The sequence below is a fragment of the Peromyscus maniculatus genome, chromosome 3 (assembly GCF_049852395.1).
Source record: "Peromyscus maniculatus bairdii isolate BWxNUB_F1_BW_parent chromosome 3, HU_Pman_BW_mat_3.1, whole genome shotgun sequence".
Taxonomy (NCBI): Eukaryota; Metazoa; Chordata; class Mammalia; order Rodentia; family Cricetidae; genus Peromyscus; species Peromyscus maniculatus.
Window position 1 is genome coordinate 17,933,696 of NC_134854.1, and position 18,976 is coordinate 17,952,671.

Consider the following 18,976-nt stretch of genomic DNA (forward strand, 5'->3'; position numbering starts at 1 on the left):
AGAACTTAAGTGAGCAAGGTGGACTGGGTCAATCTCATTTTTTTTCTTTTTTTGGTCAATGGTGAGAAAGTAAATGTTTTTGGCTTTAAACCACATGGTTGGTCTGTCATGGGTGATACAGTCAAACACGATGTAAACAAAGAAGCATTGCTATTTTCCTATAAAATTTATTAAAATCAGCAGTGGACCAAATATGGCCAGAGTCATAGCTAGAATCCGTAACTAGTGGAATTTTAGAAACCTTGTTAGCTTTTCTCTACTATGATATTCAGTTTCTGTGATTATGTGTAGGATCTGGATTTGGGGGGCAGCAGGAAGAAAAGAGGAGCACTCTTTAAAGATTAATTGGCGGATGAGATTACTATATTTGACTTATCTTCTCACTTGTAATCTTTTTGCTTTTTAGCATAATGCCCCTATTATATTTGGCAATTCAAGTGCCGTCCCAAGTAAAATGTAAAACCATTATTCCCTGTAAAGAGAAAAGGCTTCGGTATGAAATGATGCCTGCAAGGAGTGTGGGTGATAATTTACTCATGTAATCATTTCTATTTCAGTACTATGGCAAGTATTTCTGGAGATGGCTCACACAGCAAGAGGATCTTCAAGATGTACATACCATAATTAACCTTTTTACATACCCTAGTAGAATTAACCAATAGTCATCTCTTCTTTAGCAGTTTTAACTTTACTTACATTCTGTGAAAATGATTTCAGTTGAAGGAAATAATTATAAGGAACAAGCTCTTTTATCTTGTGTTTTAAACAAAGTATGCCTATTCTTCCTGTTATTTTTATTTTGTGACTAAATTCTATACATTCATATGTAGGTGGTCATTTTTTCTTTCCAGCACAGGGGATTAAGCAACTACTTTATGCTTTTGTGCTGTATAGTTCAGTGATTTGGGATACAGTCTCTGGACCAGCACATCAGCATCAGTACCAACATCATCTGAGAATTTGTTCCATATGCACTGAGTGAGAAACAGATCCCAGGATGATTTCTTAACTCATAATTTCTTTTTTTTTTTTTTGTTTTTTTTGTTTTTTTGTTTTTTTGTTTTTTCGAGACAGGGTTTCTCTGCGTAGCTTTGCGCCTTTCCTGGAGCTCACTTGGTAGCCCAGGCTGGCCTCGAACTCACAAAGATCCGCCTGGCTCTGCCTCCCGAGTGCTGGGATTAAAGGCGTGCGCCACCACGCCCGGCTAAACTCATAATTTCTTAACAAGCTTTCCAGGTGACTCTGATGCCTAATTATGTTTGGGAATCATTTACATAGACCATTATTACTTTTTAAAACCCTAAGTTAAGGGGAGAACATCCTCCATGCAAACACAGAATGAGCCTGCGGTTGACACATTAAGAAGAGGCAAAATAAAGTCAGTGAGCCTCCAGCTGTATTACTACAAAAAAGTCTGAGTAAGGAAACCAACAGAGAAGAAAAGAAAGAGACTAGGGAGAACTAGGGAACCTCAGAGGATCTTCTTAGGAGCAGTGGTTAAGTTCACACCCATGTTTCCCGTCAAGACAAGCGTTCGACAACCCCTAGGTAGATGGATGGGAACTCTGCTAGGTGACAGGAACACAGAGGAAGAGGGACTTTTCCCAGATGCAAAGTGCTCATGGTTTTGGAGTGGGAAACAAAGAAATGGCTCACTTAAGAATTTATAAAACAGTCAAAAGACAAAAGTAGGATATCAGGAGACAGGTCAAAAAGAATAAAGGAAAGAGGGGAAGAAAACAAGACCTTCTGAATCCCTCTATTGAATGCCAAGCTCAGCTTTGACTTAGAGACACAGTTCTTCACTCCTCTGTTCCGATTATCTGCAACTACTCAGAGCCTTGCAACCGCAAAACACTTCCTTCCCTTACAATGTTTGTGACTGTCAAAGACACACAAACCATTAAGCTCCTAGCAGGGCAGTGTTACAGACTCAATGTTTGTGATCCCACCCCTTCATATGCTGAAATCCTACCCTCCCTCAAGTGGTGGTGTTTAGAGTGGGACCTTTAGGAAGTAATAGGAAATGATGATGGAGTTTTTGTGAATGGGATTAGTGTTACTATAAGAGACTCAGGAGAGGTCCCTTGTTCCTTCTACCATGAAGACACAAAGAGAAGTGGTCATCCATGAACCAGAAAATGGCTTCAATGGGACACCAAAGGTCATGGACTTCTTTGCCTCTAGAACTGTGAGATAAATTTCTACTGGTTATAAAACATCTACTTGTTATAAGACAGTATGGCATTAAGTTATAGTAATTTAAGTTAAGTTATAGTAACTCGAATGAACCCAAACAGGCAGGACCAACATATTCCTAACACTACTACCAATGGCTTGTTTTTCTAGTTCTGTGACTTTAGTATTGGAGTCTCATCCAAAAAATGCTCTGGATTCATAAGGAAACTCAAAAGGGGATGACATTCTATTAAAAACTAACAGCAAATAGGTCACAATAGTAATTTTGGAGTTGGATGCCTTTCGAGTCACTTAGTCAAAGAGACTCAAATGTTTTAAAGAGGAACTTCCAGTTTAGTAGAATGATATAATATTCATTTTTTAAATGTCAGGTAATAGAAAGTGCTACAGAGAAGAAAATAATTTCTCAGAGAAAGATTGCTAATATTTTGTAAACATTAACCATATAATTAAAAAAGGCCTCAAGAGGGATCATATGGGATGTACTACTTTTTAAAACAATTTATATTTTGGAGTAAATTTGGGGTTAGAGAAATGTTGTAAACAGCAGTATTCTACATATGCTCCATTTGGCTTCCTCTAGTCTTAGGAAGTCTTATCATTATTTCATAATGATAAATAATAAAATACAAAATAAAGTTATGCAATAAAGGTATTTGTTAACAAGCACAAATATATAAAAAGAGATTTATTACAAGGAATTGGCTCACAGGACTAAAGCAGACTTAAAAGTTTTGAGGTCTGCCTCAGACAGTCTACAGATGCAGAGAAGCAAATGTTTTGATCAAAACATCACATTTCAAGGCAGTCAGGCAGAAAAATCCCCAGTATTTAACCTTTTTGTTCCCCTCATGTCTTCAGCCGGCTGGGTGAGGTCCATCTACATTAGGGAAGCTGATCTATTATATTCAGTCTACTCATTTGAGTATGGATTGCATCAAGAAGTGCCCCAAGAGACACACAGGATAATGTGTGTCTAGGTACCTTGTGGCTTCATTAAATTGTCACATAAAATTAATCATCACAGCTATACATGCTACTTTTAATCTATTAGTTTAATATAATATTCAACTTGCCAGATCATATTGTCAACAGCACCCTTCACTTGACATGCTCACAGCAAGGAGATGGCTCTCCAGATGTCCCACATTTCCGTCTCCATCAGTTCAACTAGGTAGCTGGACGCATTCCATAGCTTTCCACAAGTCAGCTGTGCTCAAACTCAGATATTTTTTAATTATATAACTTAGCTACATGTTATAAATACTGATAAAATACAAATGCAAGAAGGATATATTTTTTGCATATCAAATAGGATGAATATGCTGAAATACTAGTTAAACAAAGTTATTCAAAATTCGCTTTCAGGGAGGTATAGACATGACAATAATAAAACACTAGGATTCTGAGTTCATGCTCTCCCCCAGGTACTCCCAGTTCTTCTTTCATTTTAAAGAGAATTGAAGCTGGAAATCCAGAGAGTACATCATTGTCGTGGTCCATGCAAAACTGGTCGCTTGGGGAACTCAATCAAGTGCCCATTCTAGAAGAAAAAGATATAAACCCCAAACTAAAAGACTGGAAAATGGCAAAGGGTAATAAATGGAGCTTACGCTGAAATACAATTCAGTTAGGGAAGATGAGAATGTTATGGATGGCTGTACAACCATGTGGATGGCATGTATACCACAGAACTGTATGCCTAAAATGGTTAAAAATATTGCCGGGCGATGGTGGCGCACGCCTTTAATCCCAGCACTCGGGAGGCAGAGCCAGGCGGATCGCTGTGAGTTCGAGGCCAGCCTGGGCTACCAAGTGAGCTCCAGGAAAGGCGCAAAGCTACACAGAGAAACCCTGTCTTCGAAAAACCAAAAAAAAAAAAAATATTGTTACATGCAAGTCATTACAGTTAACAACACACTAGTGACTAGGTATATCTTTAGCTTCCTCATTTCAACAAATACATTATTAATAAAAATGGCTGCATCAGACAAGAAGGCTTCTTTTGTGTTAAACTTACTGTTATTTGGGTTAATAGGAGAACAGGACCCCAACATGAAACCAGATGACTTTCAGGTAAATGACTCCCTTCTGAGACTTTTAAAGCAAAGGATTTTAATTCTCTCACATTCTTCTAAATTGAAGAGAAAAGCGTGTGGTTAGAGCAGGGGCTTTTAACCCAAAGCTGTGCCAGTTCCCCCGGCCCATTAAGAAAGGGACCTGTGCACACCTGTCATGGTACAGGGACCGTCTAGTGATGCAGAGATGCCAACCCTCATATTAAACAAAGCAAGCCCACACACTGACAGACATAGACACACAGTTAAAGCTAAAAACTAAAGCCTTTAAATGTTAGTTCTATCAAGTGTGGGTTTGTACATCAATTCATTTTCCCTATCTGACTCTTTTAAAATCACCTTTGTTTCTCTCCAGAGCTCCTATCTAATAGCTAGGTGGTGTTTTCTTTGTATTGGTTTTTTGAGACAGGGTTTCTCTGTATAACCCTAGCTGTCCTGGAACTCACTCTGTAGAACAGGCTGGCCTCCAACTCAGGGATCTGCCTGTCTCTGCCTCCCAAGTGCTAGGATTAAAGACATGCACCACCACTCCTGTTTTTTAATATTTAAAAATACTATTATTTCTTAATTGATCCCTTAAAGAAAAACTATTCTTTCCAAACAGATGAGAATATTTTAAACCCTTTTTTGCTATTGACTTCTTTTAGCCTAAATTGCCATCAGAACACACCATCTTTCTAAGGCATGCACTTAGAATTAATGCCACTCACATGCAAGCACTTTGATAAACTCATCTTTTGTTTAACTGGAAATGCCTTTCTTTACTGTCATGCTTGAAAGGCTGCAGCTATTCACTCTCTGGACTTAAATATAACATCCCGTTGCCTTTTATTTTCTGGTATCACTACTGAGCAGTCCAATGCACATGAAATGATCTTTCTTTGTGTGTGATCTTTCTCCTATCTGACTCTTTTAAAATCACCTTTGTTTTTCTCCAGAGCTCCTATCTAATAGCTAGGTGGTGCTTTCTTTGTATTTATCCTTCTTGGGCATCCTACACTTTCCACAGTAGATTCCTAACTTCAGCATTGGGAAAAGCAGCCTAGCCACCCTCACGTTCTCATGAGCTTTATTTCTTGTGTTCCCTCTGATCTGATATAGGTCAGATCTTCTCATTTTTCCTCAATATTTGAAACAATTCTGATATTTTCTAGCCCTTCCTCTCTTTTCTCCTTTTTATTCACTTCTATTCTCAAGGTCATTACTTCTCTCTTCAAGGTTGTGTTTCACTGTCTCCAGATACTCACATATTTGCTACTAGGACAGTCTGCTTAGTGGTTGTTAACATGTCACTGTTTGGTCATTCCTGACAGTCTTCTGTTGCTTACTCTTTATTTTAATTTTAAATATTTCTCAAAGTATTTCTTGAGCCACTCTTCTCTCTGTGACAATCCTAATATAGATGGCTTACTTTCTCAGGGGCTTAGCGGCCTTTATCATGACCTGTCAATGGCCTAATTATGTGTGTGGAATCCAGTGAGATAGCGTATGAGTGGTTTTCTATGGGGAAGTTATGATAGTTGCTGGGAAGACCATCAACTTGGGCTATGGTGGCTCCCTTTGAGGGTCTTGGCTTAATGCCAAGTGTCAGTTTCAGTTCCCTTTATTGCGGCTGACTCTGGGGTCATTATCTACATCGCAGTTTAGAGTAGCCTGCCGGCCTCTCCCTCAGTATAGCGACACAGCTTCTCTCTTTGGCTCTTTGCTCAGCCCACTTACCTGTTCATGGCTCCCAGGTCTAATGTTGACCCTATCTGATCCGATTTCTTTATTTTAGGAAGATAGCTGGACTTGGAGATGACTTTACTCACTTTCTGGAAGCCGAGGAACCAACCAAAATGTTTTATTCAGGATTTAAGATCTAATTAGTTTCAGCAGACAGCGTCTTGTCTGCCACTGCTTTAGGAAGCAGAAGTCCAATTCTTAATCTGTGAGGCTCAATAAAGAAAATATACCAGCACATGGCATCCTGTCATGACTCAAAGGGTCAAGTCTCTATAATTGTTTTCGCGTTTTCATTTTGAAACACTACTACTCTAAGACCAACTGTATTTTCATTTTTAAAATGACTAAATTAAGTAGTCTTTCCATTGAGTTAACTCAAGTGTAAAATTATAACTTATGTGGATATTCTGGTAAGAGAACACGTAAGATTTCTTAGGAACAATTTTCATCAACAGCCCTCTAGGAAATGTGCCAATGTGCATGTCACTAAGAGCACACCAATCATAATACAGTCCAGGGAGACGGATCCAAGAGGGGGCTACAGGCAATCTGTCCACCAGCTTTTCAATATAGAGGATCATTCGGTCAGGGAGTCTGAGTGCAAAGGATTGCAAACAGGTACACTCAAAACTACAAGGAGCTACTAGAAGCCCCTGAGGGTTTCTTAATTAATAGCTGATATTATTTATTTTATTTGTTTTGTTTAGTAGATGTACTGTTAAATTGACAATACTTAAACTTCATTTTATACACACACACACACACACACACACACACACACATTTCCTTTCTGAAGATCAAAAGTTCTTTTATGATAACTTGGCCATAAATATATCATTTTGAAAATTTTCATAGACTTTTTCTTTTTACTAAGAAAGCTGTTCAAGGACATTTTAGTATCTATAATTATTTCCATGTTAATATACAAGAAAAGATAATGTACTAGCTTGTTTTTTTTCTGCTTTGATTTTTGTTACTTACTCAGGTTTTGATACCCTCCCATCTCAAAAACATCAGCTGTATCCCCCTGAACACCCAGCATGTAGCTCTGCTTCTCAAAGGCAAATGCCGCTTCAGTTACCTGCAGCCTGAGTTTGAATACAGTTGTGCTTGGGGATTTTTTTTTTCTTGAGAAAACTTTAAAACATCTGTATTGCTAAGGTCTTTTATGGCATGGCTGCATATGCTACTGGTCTTCAAGACCAGTAGCAGTACACTTATTTGTGAATTTTTGTATGGTGTGATGTATGTGTATGCACATACTTGTGTGTGACCAAATGTGCACCACCGTCCAGGGTGTGTGTGTTCTGGCACATGGGTGGCCAGAGAACAAGTTCTGGTGTTGGTCCTCTACTTCCTTCTTGTTTGAAACAAGGTTTCTTTGTTCACAGCTCTATATCCCAGGCTAGCTGACCTGTGGCTTCCTCAGAGCTGCCTGTCTCCACCTCCCACCCCTCCACAGAAACACTAGGATTACAGATATATGCTACAGTACCTGTCTTCACATGGGCTCTCAGGATTCACACTCAGGTCTGTATGTGTAGCAACTGCTTTACCGCTGAATCATCTCTCCAGCCCTGTTCATGACTGTCATGAGTCAGGGTTAAGGATGCAGCTTGGAGTGGCAAGAGCCTGTGCCATCCCTTAAAAGTCAGGAGACAGGAGAGCATGGAAGAAGGAGTTTTAACAGACAGATCTGTTTTATAGTATTCTTTAAGTCACCTTCCAATTTTTCAGGAAGTGATTATTTAGGGCTTGCTCAAGCATTATTATTTTTTAAACTTCACGCATTCATATTGTGATACAGGACATCATAGAAAATGAGTAATTTAAATTACATTCACTTTCAAATTTACTGTGAAGTTTAGGATTAAAATAACTGATCTATTTATTCCACTGCCCCAGGGGAGGCCTGAATTCCTAAAACTCAACCCTAGGAACTTGTCTCTGTACCTGCATGAATGGGTGCTCACACTGGGCGGTGGTGGCACACGCCTTTAATCCCAGCACTTGGGAGGCAGAGCCAGGCGGATCTCTGTGAGTTCAAGGCCATCCTGGGCTACCAAGTGAGTTCTAGGAAAAGCTCAAAGCTACACAGAGAAACCCTGTCTCGAAAAACCAAAAAAAAAAAAAAAAAAAAAAAGAATGGGTGCTCACAGCTGCTGTCCCAGAGGGCTGCAGATCACCCCACCATCAACAGAGATATCTGCACTCCAGACTGTCTACATTGTTAGTGTTTTTCAATAGCACCAATGACTTCACTTTTTAGGGAGACGGGACAATTTCGAGTGACCTAATACAACAATATATTGTTTCTAATTGCTCTGGGAAAATGTCCTTCTTAAAGTTCTCCTAAGGCAGAGTCTAAAGTCAGGACAGGGAGACCAACTTCTACACCTGCAGCCAGTGGGAAGCATCAGGTGACAGATGAGACTCAGATATTTAGTATTTTAGTGTTTGTGCTAGTGAACATCTTCAATGTGAAAAGTTAATTTCCCTTTTGAATTACTTAGGATACTGTTTCTAAAGCTGAAGTTTTCCACACCCTCTTAGATATACTTTCCCCCCTAGAATGAATGAAAACATCACATGGTTGTTTGAGCACATAAAAATATGTATGTTGAGCACATAAAAATAGATTGGAAGAGTTGTTGTTTCCCAGGCTTTTCTTACTGACATTCATTTTTGTGTGGTTTGTATGCTTGCCTGTGCATGTCTGTGTGTGCACAGGGTCAACCTTGAGTGCCATTCCTCAGAAGCCATCTACTTTGTTTTAGAGACAGGTCTCTTGCTGGCCTGGGGCTTTCTGAATAAGCTAGGCTGACTGACCCGCAAGCCGCAGAGACTTGCCTAGGGCTGAGGGGACCATTGCATACCACCACATCTGTCTTTTAAAACTTGGGTTCTGTGGATCAAAATCAGGTTCTCTTGCTGCAAGGCTAAGCGTCTCCCAGGCACTTCCTTGTTAAAGTTCTTAGTGATAATATTTACTTAAAGAAGGAAGAAAAGAAGGGAACGAGGGAAGTAGGGAAAAGGGTATTTAGTATTATGTATTAAAATTGAAGTTAGGTGGTTTATTTGGGGGAGGAAGATGCATTTCTCCTTAAAGCTTCAAAAGATGAAGTTCTACACACCCCTAAAACTTGTAAACAATGATGTGAAGCTTTCTAACTTGAGGCAAAGCCTTGGGTTATTAGACCCATCCTGCATTAGATGGAAGTCAAGCCTGTCCATTTGCATCTGTTACTCCAAATAAGGCTGCTATAGATGGCTGGGACAAAAGGCCTTTCTTGATCTGTCCAGCTGCCTCCCACTCCTGCCAGAGCTTCTCTGGGCTGGGGCTAGAGTCTAAGAGGCAAGCCAGATGAGCATGAAATTAACCACAGCTTTGGCCCCTCGCTGCTCCCTGCCCAGCTATCCTATTGGGACTTTCAGTTCTGAGCATGGCTGGCCAAGTCCTTCTCAGCCAGCTCTGCACATGGGGCAGCCTCTGGGAAGAAGCACATGCCAAACTGAGAAACATTCAGTGTCAGCCTTCTCGGCACTGTTCAGGCAACATTGTGGGGAACTTGTTGTCACTGAGGGAAGGAACACAGGGAGAAGTTTGGCGTGTCTTTGCAAGGTGTGTTGAAGACAACAGCAAGTCATCAAATGACTCTGATGATAAAACGCACTGTAAGCTGCGTGTGGTGGGACACATTTGTAGAACCAGCACTTGGGAGACAGAGGCAGGAGGATTCTCACAAGGTTTAGGTCAGCCTTTTCTATATGGTGAGTTCCAGGCCAGCCAGGGCTACTAGACCCTGTGGATAATGGTTTCATAGTTCCACTTTACTCCCTACCGCCATCCCCAAAAGGACAGATAATGCAGATGAGATATAACCTTGAACCTAAGGGAATTAAGTCTTGGAACATTTTCAGTTTGGAACCACTTTCCTCCTCAACTACATCATGCCTTAGAATGAAGAGCTAAGATATAAAGAACGAAATGAACCAGGCATTTCAAAGTGAAAGAGACACTTGAACACAGCCACACAAAACCCAGGAACCCATAATTAACAGCTGCCCGTAAAGGATGGACGGTAGTGAGCTGAGCTAGTAAATGAGCAGTGTGGTGTGCAGGAAGGCTAGTTGGGCTATTAAATCGACGTGGTGTGCAGAAAGGGCCATAGCGGGGATTTATTGTTGGCAGGAGAGCTTTAGCTTTGGCATTTCACAACTTTTGTGCCTTTAGCTTTATATTCAGACCATTTCATTCCTACAGTCACACAAAGCTGGTGTATGATAAAAATCAATACCATTGCAGGTAAGCGGGGTGGGTTGGTGGGGATGGTGGGGTGGTGGGGGTGGGGGTAGGTTTGGGGGGGTGGGGGGAGGACAAATGAATTTAGTTGATGGGAAGGGAACTGTTTGGGATGATTTGTATCTGTGTGAATATATGATGTGTTTGTGTGGGCAGGTAAAGATTGGTGAGAGAGCCAAGTTCAATCAGCAGCAGCCGCAATAGCGTCAAGTCAAATATGTGGTTCTGTGTAACATGTGAGCAAGGGTCGGATTTGGTACAGCAGCAGAGAAGACACAAATCCCATGCCTAGCTACGGACATTGTAAAATGGTCTCATGATTCTTCATGTATTTGAATTATCAGCAGTACCTCAGTCAAAATTTAGTCTAGAATAGGCTCCCTCATAGCAAATTGTTGTAGTTATTCTTAAACCACAGCCATCATGAAGGAAGTGATGGCTATATTTTGTGAGCCATTTGCTTGACAGTCAGAAAAATTTAAGTGAGAAATATATGGATAATTGTCTTATACCTCCTTAACACTAGTTACTACCTCACATATATTTTAAGAGTTGAGATCCTGGCCTACAACTCCAGGGGAAGCCCCCTGCTCTACCAGAGGACATGCCAGTTCCCAGAATCCCAGAGGTCATGCAGGTCACCAGAACCACAGCAGAGGCACCCTCCTGGATCAGAGGACTCACTGGCCACCAGAAACACAGGCCAGTTGGGTCAGAAGACTAGAAGGAAGTAGAAACCAATGGGGAAAGAACACCCATCCAACAAAGACAAACTCAGAAATTGGCTCCTAAACCTATAATTACCCAAACCCAAAAGCCTAGAGGCAGCACACTAACAAAATCCACAACAGCCAGGGCAATATGTCATCACCAGAGACCAGCTATCCTACTATACCAAGCCCTGAATATTCCAACACAGCTGAAGTACAAGAAAACGACCTTAAAGCCAACTTTGTGAAGATGATAGAGGTCCTGAAAGAGGAAATAAATGAATCTCTCAAAGAAATCAAGGAATACCCAAAAAATTAGAGGAAATAAATAAATCCCTCAAAAAAGCAAGGAAAACACAAACAATTGGAGGAAATGAATAAATTCCTTAAAGAAAGCCAAGAAAAAACCAAACAGGCAAAGGAAATGAATAAAAACTGTTCAAAGACCTGAAAATGGAAATAGAAGCAATAGAGAAAACACAAACTGAGGGAATCCTAGAGATGGAAAATCTAGGTAAGTGAACAGGAACTATAGATGCAAGCATCACCAACGGAATACAAGAGATGGAAGAGAGAATCTCAGCTGTAGAAGATACAATAGAAGAAATTGATAAATCAGTTGAAGAAAATATTAAATCTAAAAAATTCCTGGCCTAAAACATCTAGGATATCTGGGACACTATGAAAAGACCAAACCTAAGAATAATAGGAATTGAAGAGGCGAAGAATCCCAGCTCAAAGGCCTAGAAACTATTTTTAACAAAAATCTTTGAAGAAAATTTCCTAACCTAAAGAAGGACATGCCAATAAAGTCATAAGAAGCTTAGAGAGCACCAAATAGATTGGACCAGAAAAGAAAGTCTCTTCACCACATAGTAATCAAAACACTAAACATACAGAACAAAGAAAGAATATTAAAAGCTGCAAGGAAAAAAGGCCAAGTAACATATAAAGGCAGACCTATTAGAATTACACCTGACTTCTTCATGGAGACTCTAAAAGCCAGAAGGGCCTGGACAGATGTTCTGTAGACTCTTAAGAGATCACAGATGCTAGCCCAGACTACTATACCCAGGAGAACTGTCAATTACCATAGATGGAGAAAGCAAGATTTTCCATGATAAAGACAAATTTAAACAATACCTATCCACAAATCCAGCCCGAAAGAATATACTAGAAGGAAAATTCCAACCCAAAGAGGCTAACTACACCTAACTACACAGGAAATAAGGAATCTCACAAAAACAAAACCAGAAGAAGAAACACACACACACACACACACACACACACACACACACACACACACACACACACACACACTACCACTACCATGAACAAAATAACAGGAATTATCAATCATTGGTCATTGATATTCCTCAGTATCAATGGACTCAATTCCCCAATAAAAAGACACAGACTAACAGAATGGATGAGAAAACGGGATCCATCCTTCTGCTGCATACAAGAAACCCACATCAACATCAAAGATATACATTACTTCAGAGTAAACAGCTGGAAAAAGGATTTTCCAAGTAAATGGACCTATGAAACAAGCTGGTATAGTCATTCTTATATCTAACAAAATAGACTTCAAAATTAATCAAAAGAGACAGGGGAGGACACTTCATAATCATCAAAGGAAAGATCGACCAAGATGATCTTCCAATTCTTTTTTTAAAGTAATATAAAATATTTTAATGGAGGAAAGAGAAGTTCCCATGTGTTTAAATTTGAGAAATGTGTAAGTAAAACTTAGATACACAAATGATAACTTGGCATTTTAGAGACGTGCCTGTGGTAGTAAATATTGGAGTACAGCACACGAGTTACTATGAATATGACACATTGAGTTTTCGCCCCAGACACAGGAGAATATACAGGTACACACCCAAAATCCAAAATTCAAGAATTTTAATGCTCCAGAGTATAAAACCTTTCAAGTGCAAACATTATATTGAAAGTAAGAAATTCTGTCCTTAGCCTTATGTGATGTTACAATGGAAATAAAGGCATATTATTGTATTGTATATAAGTGCCCTCAGACTATGCATAGAAAGCTATCTGTGAAACAAATTTTTTGTTTCAACTTAGAGCATATTCCTCCAAATACTTTATTAAGCACATGAAACATGCTCAAATAGAAATATATTAAATAATTCTTGTCTAAATTTATTTCAATTGAGACATATTAAACTATATTAATTTTGCTGTGCTGCAAAAACAAATTATAACAGGCTTATTATAATTTGTTTTTGCAGATTTTTCAATTCTTAACATCTATGCTCCAAAAGCATAATCCACATTTGTAAAGGAAACACTACTAAAGCTTAAAACACATTGATCCTAACACATTGATAGTGGAAGACTTCAATACCCCACTCTTATCATTGGACAGGTCATCCAGACAAATACTCAACAGAGAAATACTGGAGCTAATAAACATTATGTACCAAATGGACCTAACAGATATCTACAGGACATTTCATCCAAACACAAAAGAATACACCTTCTTCTCAGCACTTCACAGAATGTTCTTCAAAAGTGACCATATCCTCGGCCACAATGCAAGTCTCAACAGATACAAGAAAATTGAAATAATCCCCTGCACCTTATCAGACCAGCACAGATTAAAACTGGATTCCACAAAAACAGAAACAATAGAAAGCCTACAAACTCTTAGAAATTAAACAGTTTTCTACTGAATGACCACTGGGTAAAGACAAAAATAAAAAAAGAAAATAAAGACTTTCTAGAATTCATTGAAAATGAATGCACAACATGCCCAAACATGTGGGACACAATAAAAGTAATGCTAAAAGGAAAGTTCATAGCACGAACTGCCTTCATCAAGAAATTAGAGATCTCATATTAGCAACTTAATGGCACCCCTGAAAGCTCTAGAACAAAGAGAAGCAAGCTTACTGAAGAGGAGTAGACAGCAGGAAATAACCAAACTGAGGACTGAAATAAAAATAAAATAGAAACAAAGACAACAATACAAAGAATCAATGAAACAAAGAGTGGGAAACTCAACAAGATAGACACAACTTTATCCAAACTAACTAAAAGACACAGAGAGAATATCTAAATGAACAATATCAAAAACAAAATGGGGACATAACAATAGACACTGAGGAAATCCGAAAAATCATTAAGTCATACTTTCTGTCTGTTTGTTTTTTTGAGACAGGGTTTCTCTGTGTAGCTTTGCACTGGAACTCACTATGTAGACCAGGCTGGCCTCGAACGCACAGAGATCTCACTGCCTCTGCCTCCCAAGTGCTGGGATTAAAGGCATGTGCCACCACTGCCGGGCAAGTCATACCTTTAAAACCTGAACTCCAAAAAAATTGGAAAATATAAAAGAAATGGATAATTTTCTCAAAAGATACCACTTACCAAAGTTAAATCAAAGCCAGATAAACAATTTTAATAGACCTGTAGCCCTTGAAATGGGAGCAGTCATTAAAGACTCCCAACCAAAAAAGCCCAGGGCCAGATGGTTTTAGCTCAGAATTCTACAGACTTTCTAAGAAGAGCTAATACCAATACCCCTCAAATTATTCCATAAAACAGAAACAGAAGGAACCCTGCGAAATTTATTTCATGTGACCACAATTACCCTGGTACTTAAACCACATAAAGAGTCAAAGAAAGAGAATTACAGACCAATTTCCCTCATGAATATAGATGCAAAAATACTCAATAAAACATTGCAAATGGAATCCAAGAACACATCAAAAAGATCATCCACCATGATCAAATAGACTGCATCCCAGAGATGCAGGGATGGTTCAACATAAGAAAATCTGTCATTGTAATTCCCCATATAAACAACTGAAAGGAAAAAAACTGCACAGTTATCTCACTAGATGCTGAAATCCAACACCCCTTCATGATAAAAGTATTGGAGAGATCAGGGATACAAGGAACACACCTAAACATAATAAATGCAATTTACAGAAAGCCTATAGCCAACATAAAATTAAATGGAGAGAAACTCAAAGTAATTCCACTAAAATCAGGAACAAGACAAGTCTGTCCACTCCATATCTACTCAATATAGTACTTGAATTTCTAGATAGAACAATGAGACAAGTAATGGAGATCAAATACTATGGGGATACAAATTAGAAAGGAAGAAGTTCACTATTCAAAGATGATTGATAGCATACATAAGTGACCCCATAAATTCTACCAGAGAACTCCTAGAGCTAATAAACACCTTTAGCGAAGTGGCTGGATATAAGATTTAAAAAAAATTAGTAGCCCTCCTATACACAAATGACAAATAGACTGAGAAGGAAATCAAGGAAACACCCTTCAATAGGACAGAACGGTAACCTATGGAATGGGAAAAGATTTTTCACTGACTCCAAACCCAATAGAGGGCTAATATCCCCCCCAAAAAAATATAAAGAACTCAAGAAACTAGACATCAACAAACCAAATAATCCAATTAAAAAATGGGATACAGACATAAACAGAGAATTTTCAACAGAGGAATCTCAATTGGCTGAGAAACACTTAAAGAAATGTTCAACATCCTTAGTCATCAGGGAAGTGCAAATGAAAAGGACTCTGAGAGTCTATCTTAAAACTGTCAAAATGACTAAGATCAATAACACAAGTTACAGCTCATGCTGGTAAGGATGTGGAACAAGAGGAACTCTCCTCCATTACTGGTGTGAGTGAAAACTTGTACAGTCACTATGGAAATCAATATGGCAGTTCCTCAGAAAACTGAGAATCGATCTACCTCAAGACTCAGCTATACCACTCTCTTGGCATATACCCAAAGGATACTTTGTCCTACCACAAGGATACTTGCTCAACTATGTTCATTGCAGCTTTATGCATAATAGCTAGAAACTGGAAACAACCTAGATGTCTCTCAACTGATGAATGAATGAAGAAAATGTGGTACGTTTACACAGTGGAATATTATTCATCTGTTAGAAACAATAACATCATGAACTCTGCAGGCAAATGGATGGAACTAGAAAAATAAGCATCCTGAGTGAGGTAACCTAGACCCAGAAAGACAAACATGGTATGTATTCACTTATAAATGGACATTATCTGTTAAGTAAAAATAATCATGCTACAATTCACAGACCCAGAGAGGCTAAGTAAGGAGGGCTCAATGGGGCAATACATGGATCTCCCTGGGAAGGAGAAATAGATTTTGTGGGTGGACTGGGGGCAGGTGGGGATGGGAGCAGGAGGGATTGTGGGAGGGAAGGAAGAGGGAGTGAGTACTGGGAGAGACAACTGGTATTTTGGGAGCATCCGGGAGCAATTTAGAAACCCAGTAGAGTAGAAACTCCCTGGAATCTATGAGAGTGACTCTAGTGAAGTCTCAGAAATGGGAGATATGGAGCCAGGGTTGGCCATCTTCTATAACCATGCAAGGCTCCTAGCAGTGGGACTGGGACATCAATCCAGCCACAAAACCTTCAGTCTACAATCTGTCCTGCTGTCAGTGCTGGGCAATGGTGACACAAACTCGTGAGAGTAGCCAACCCATGACTGGTTAACTTGAGGCCCATGCCATGAGAGGGAGTCCATGCATGACACAGCCTGAATGGCCAGGAACCAGAGGCAGGGTAGCTCAGAGACCCAGGATAGAAACAAACACAACTGGCAAAAACAAAACAAAACAAAACACCCCGAATTTATAGATCAGTGCTAGCCCAGTTGTCATCAGAGGGGCATCATTCAGCAACTTTGTGGAGCAGATGCAGAAAGCCACAGCCAAACACTAGTCAGAACCAGGGGCACCCCACAGAAGATGGGGAGTGTAGGTGGAAGTTTCTGTGTCCAGCCAGCAACTTCCAAATACCCAGCAGCCACTTCCCAAATAATTAACTCATAGGCATATTACTTATAAATGATTGGCCGTTAGCTCAGGCTTATTACTAACTAGCTCTTACACTTAAATTAACCCATAATTCTTATCTGTGTTTAGCCACGTGGCTTGATACCTTTTCTCAGTCTGGAATTCTCATCTTGCTTCCTCTGCATCTGGCTAGCAACTCCTGACTCTTCCCTTCTTCTACCCAGGATTCTCCTAGTCTGCTCACCCCACCTATACTTCTTGCCTGGCTACTAGCCAACCAGCATTTTATTAAACCAATTTGAGTGACAAATCTTTACAGTGTACAAGGGCATTATCCCACAACAAGGGAGGAAGGATTGTTGAGGACATCACAAGAACACAGCCCACAGAATCAACTAAGCAGGGCTCACAAGGGCTCACAGAGACTGAAGTGACAAACATGGACCCTGTGTGGGTCTGAGCTAGGTCCTCTGCATACACCTTATGGTTGTGTAGCTTGGTGTTCTTGTGAGACTTCCAACAATGGGAGTGTGGGGTGTCTCTGTTTTGCCTGTGCTTGGGACCCTGTTCCTCCTACTGGGTTGCCATTTCCAGACATGATATGAGGGTTTGTGCTCAGTCTTATTGTATCTTGTTAGGCTATGCTGGATGGCTATCCCTGGGAGGCCTCCTCTTTTTTCTTTTTTTGAAAAGGTGTCCAAAACTTAGAATATAGAAAGAATTCTATATCCCGTCTCCCCACCCCCAACTACTGCTTTAATGCCTCAAAGATATCTTAACTAAACATTAAAGTCATTCTCAAGAGAAAAAAATTGAATACAATATTCACTCTCAAAAATGACTTAGTGTTGCTGGGCAGTGGTGGCACATGCCTTTAATCCCACCACTCAGGTGGCAGAGGCAGGCAGATCTCTGTGAGTTCGAAGCCAGCCTGGTCTACATAAGGAGTTCCAGGACAGGCTCCAAAGCTATACAGAGAAACCCTGTCTCGAAAACACAACAATAACAACAACAACAACAACAAAATGACCTAGTGTCCATCTCTGTCCAACCCATAATAGTAACCAGCTATTCAGATTCTCGGACCTGATGATGAGTAAGTTCTCATTAGGAAACCTCTGTGGGTCTCCACAAGTAACACAGCTTCACCGAGTTAAACCAATGAAACATAAAAGAATGCAACACGGGTGGTGGCGGCGGCGGCGGCGGCGGCGGCGGCGGCGGCGGCGGCGGCGGCGGCGGCGGCGGCGGCGGCGGCGGCGCACGCCTTTAATCCCAGCACTCAGGAGGCAGAGGCAGGCGGATCTCTGTGAGTTCGAGGCCAGCCTGGGCTACAGAGTGAGTTCCAGGACAGGCTCCAAAGCTACACAGAGAAACCCTGTCTTGAAAAAAAAAAAAAGAATGCAACACATCTTTGCATCATTAAGCAAATGTTTCACAGCATAAATGAACATAACACATCTTCAACTAATATTCCACAATAGACTGGGTTAAATAACTTGGGAAGACTCAGCATAAAAGTGGCTGACACCATTCCCTGGGCTGGACTCCTGGACTGAACGAGAAGGAAGAACTGCAACATGGATCTCTCCTTCTTGGCTGAAATGCAATGTGACCAGTCACCTCAAGGTCTTATGGCCACGCCATCACTGCCATGATAGACTGTACCTGGAACAAACAAACCCTTCCTTGAGATGCTTTTGGGAGGTATTTGGTTGCACCAATGAGGAAAGGAACTGCTATATGCACTTTGTGTGGATAGGGATTCATTTCATAGTCTATCTTATATAAATGAGGTATTAAATAATGAATAGATCTGAGCTCTGCAAACGACCTCACAAGGTAAGAATGGTATCGCTTCTCGGCCTTTTGGCTAAGATCAAGTGTACAAGGTAAGAATGGCAAGAACCATCTTCCCGAGGAAGGTTCTGATAAACAGGTGTTAAGGGATTTGCTATAAGTGGTAGACAATATTAGCTCTGAGAAGGGGCATCAGGGACAGGTCCAGTCCCACTGTCTTTTGGGTGGACTGTAGGCATCTTGTGCTTGACGAGAATCATGGCTTGGTTCAGAACATGTCCAGTGAATCACAGCCTCATCTCCCAAGGCAACTTCTGAT

The 18,976-nt window shown here is 40.2% G+C and overlaps 1 protein-coding gene across 1 annotated transcript in view; it reads right to left on the reverse strand.

Annotated features, from left to right (window-relative positions):
• The window catches only part of Umad1 (UBAP1-MVB12-associated (UMA) domain containing 1), a 204,864-nt gene that overhangs the window by 520 nt on the left and 185,368 nt on the right, over positions 1 to 18,976 (reverse strand). The window lies entirely within an intron of this gene.